Below are 3,644 nucleotides of genomic sequence, written 5' to 3'. Positions count from 1 at the left end.
TTACGAGGGTGACAGACTATCATAAAACCATTATCTCTTAGTATAGTCGTTACCAAGGAAACAGCTTCTTACGAGGGTGACAGACTATCATAAAACCATTATCTCTTAGTATAGTCGTTACCAAGGAAACAGCTTGTTACGAGGGAGACGGGTTTTATCATATAACCATTATCTCTTAGTATAGTCGTTACCAAGGAAACAGCTTCTTACGAGGGTGACAGACTATCATAAAACCATTATCTCTTAGTACAGTCGTAACCAAGGAGACAGCCTTCATTATACAGTTATCAACATTTAACCTTTCATATACATTAGTAGAATGTTTTGAAGACTTTTAATCATGTATCAGAATATTTTTCGGGTAGTTTTTATTTCTGATATATATATATATATATATTATTTAGCTAAGACGAAGTTAATTGTATACTACAAACGTTTTTATTTTAAAATCAATACGTAATATGCGGATGTCACAATTTCTTTCGATGCTAAAGGAGAGGATTTAGAAATAAATAATCGTTGCCTTTCATTTTCAATCACTCTTTTAGGTTTGAAACTTTCAGTCCAGTCTAAGCTTAGAATCATTATAAAAACACACAAACAAAAAGAACTGAAGATTAGAAGAGTAGTTGTTTGTGTGTCTGTGACATCCTACACTGGAGCTGCTAAGTTGTAAGGTTAGAATTTCAGCAGCGGTGACAATTATACAAACTGTGCTGAGCCAGGAGTGTAGATCATGGGGTACGTGTTTTTGATGATAACTTTCTGGCATAGTTCCAAACAGTTAAAAGTTACGCAACGTAAAACACGAATGTTATCATTAATGTTATTATACTTCTGTAATTTAGTGACTGGTGTACCACAGAGTAGAGTGACGAGAGTCTTGTTATGTGAAGCACCTGAGATGAGTCTCATTAATACTTAGAGCAATATAAAAATTAACTTATGACTAGCGGTAGATGCTGGAACTACAATCAGAATTATTGTTAGTATTACGGGAAACTTGGAGGTCAGACGAACGTTTAATGTAGATATTAAAAGAGGTAACTATATTTGTGGTAAGGAATATACAACTAAAACTTAAGAGTTGTAAAAAATTAAAATTCTAAAATGTTTATTTTTCAATATGTAAGGATTTGTCCAGAATGTTATGTTTCACCTTAAAGAAGGTACAATTGTCGCTAAAATAATCTTTATTGCTCTGTACGGAGGATGAACCATGTACCAAATTCTCCACGAGCATTCAGTAAAGCACAAATTGTTTAAAACGTTTGACTTGTGGTTCCAGTTGTTACCAATACTGTAGTTGTATTATAGCAACTCCGTGTTAAGCTTAAAAGTAAAATGAAAATATCCAACGAAGTCGTACTATCTTATCGCTTTCTTACGTGTTCAGATACAATTAACTAGACATTTCATTGTTTATATCATTTAATGCACTCATAGAAAAAAACAAGAAGAAATATATACAAAATATTATTGTCAGACATGTTCATGACATGACTAATTAAATAACCTATGAATTACCACAAATTCTTGTAAACTTAATTTTTAATGTGTTGAAATGTTGGACGTAGCTGCTCTTACTGTAGGCAAAGATATTATATTCCTCCTAAAAACTTATGGGGAGGCATTGCTTTGTGATTCTCTAGGTTTGAGAAAAAATGTACTGTTTGGAGTTAGTACTTTTGTATTAGATGAAGGGAATATAATCCCCCATAAGACTAATATATCTAGATATGCAGGGAAGACATTATCCTGTAATATTTTAAGTTTGTAAAGGAGTCTACTGTTTTCAGTTGGCACAATACATTTGAACATGGTAGTCAAAAGTTTATAACTGAAGCCAATTTGAGCGCTTCATTAAAATCCACATACGAGAACAAGGTTTGTGTATGTAGAACAAATTCAGTTGGTATCTGTTGGTCTTCTAGTTGTTAAACGTCCATAAATGAGGACAAGTTTTGTGTATGTAGAACAAATTCAGTTGGTATCTGTTGGTCTTCTAGTTGTTAAACGTCCATAAATGAGGACAATTTTGTGTATGTAGAACAAATTCAGTTGGTATCTGTTGGTCTTCTAGTTGTTAAACGTCCACAGATGAGAACAAGGTTTGTGTATGTAGAACAAATTCAGTTGGTATCTGTTGGTCCTTGTCCTCATCTGTGGACGTTTAACAACTAGAAGACTAACAGATACCAACTGAATTTGTTCTACATACACAAAACTTGTCCTCATTTATGGACGTTTAACAACTAGAAGACCAACAGATACCAACTGAATTTGTTCTACATACACAAACCTTGTCCTCATTTATGGACGTTTAACAACTAGAAGTTTGTGTATGTAGAACAAATTCAGTTGGTATCTGTTAGACTTCTAGTTGTTTTACAGGTTGTTTCGTTATCCGATGATGAAAATAAAAGTAATGTTTCCAGATTTTATATTTTTCAACAGTGCATCAATGTAGTAGATAGTCATTCATACAGTTTCAGACATTGCAAATAAGTTGCACTGTCTTCAGACCTTCTTATATCACGTCAAACTACTTGTATGTGGCAAAATTTGTTCACGAAATATTAGTTAGAAACGAGTTAAATAATTCAAGATTATTTACGTGGAGAGTCATCTGATGAAAATGGTCGATCTGCTTCCAGAATTTATTATATAAAATTATTCAGGACTTTGTACGGAGCTCTGGATGGTATAAAAAGTATGGACACTTGATATTCTAGATGTTCCGAGTGGGCACAAATCAAATATACTTAAATGAGCCATGCTTCGTACATGTAGTCAATCCCAACAACGTTTCGATTTGTGGTTCCAACTTCCAGTTTTATGCAGTATTAATTGTGTCACAGCTGTTTTCACCAATTTCTGGGTTGCACATGTTTTCAGTTTTGTTGCCTCTGAACATTAGATTATATAATGTTCAAAAGTTAGATTAAATAAGAAGTTATTTTGTTGCATAGATTTATATAATCTAATGTTCAGAAGTTAAATTTAAAAACGCTGTTCTATTGCATACATTTATCCAATTTCATATTAGAGAATATAAATTCATTAAGAGTTTTGAATTAATTACACATTATCAATTTGTTTTATAGATGTTTCTAATTTCATATTTAAAAGCTGAATTCGTTACATTTTTTTTTGATGTGACGGCCTCTAGTAGGAACTTTAGAACTGTATTGGAATTTTTTTTTCTCAAATTGTACAAACGGTGATTTTTAAAAGTTAAACATAATTAGGCTTTAAGTTGCACGTGGCTGTACTGATATCCATTACGAAAACTTAAACTATTTTTAAGTTGAGAAACATAGAATTTGGTTTTCTTTCCATCGTGGCACACCCTGCTGCTATCGTACCAAGTGTATTTCAAAGCCTATTCAGGTTTGGAATACGTACAGAATGGAGCAGTATGGGATTATCGATGATAATATTTTGATTGAATTATCAATTTTGTTCATGTCGGTTTCACTTACTGATCATGGGCTTTCTGTTCATTTAATACGATATCCTCAACTTTAAAAGTGTCACAGAAATCTAACTTTTCGATCAAGTATGTAACTTTGATCTTTATCAACTGGCACCTCTTTGATTAGCCCATACACTCAAGTGTATATAAATACAACCTTTATTAA

General features: G+C 32.5%; 1 protein-coding gene across 1 annotated transcript in view; it reads left to right on the top strand.

The window, feature by feature from the left end:
* Positions 1-896: 896 nt before the first annotated feature.
* LOC106470210 (eyes absent homolog 1-like) overlaps positions 897-3,644 on the top strand; it is a 100,472-nt gene continuing 97,724 nt past the window's right edge. Inside the window, exon 1 of the mRNA XM_022398813.1 lies at positions 897-1,043. The gene's annotated coding sequence lies outside the window, so the exon portion shown is untranslated. The remainder of the gene's footprint in view (positions 1,044-3,644) is intronic.

Source organism: Limulus polyphemus, unplaced genomic scaffold (assembly GCF_000517525.1).
Source record: "Limulus polyphemus unplaced genomic scaffold, Limulus_polyphemus-2.1.2 Scaffold3879, whole genome shotgun sequence".
NCBI lineage: Eukaryota > Metazoa > Arthropoda > Merostomata > Xiphosura > Limulidae > Limulus > Limulus polyphemus.
This window is presented reverse-complemented; position numbering and strand designations above follow the sequence as displayed.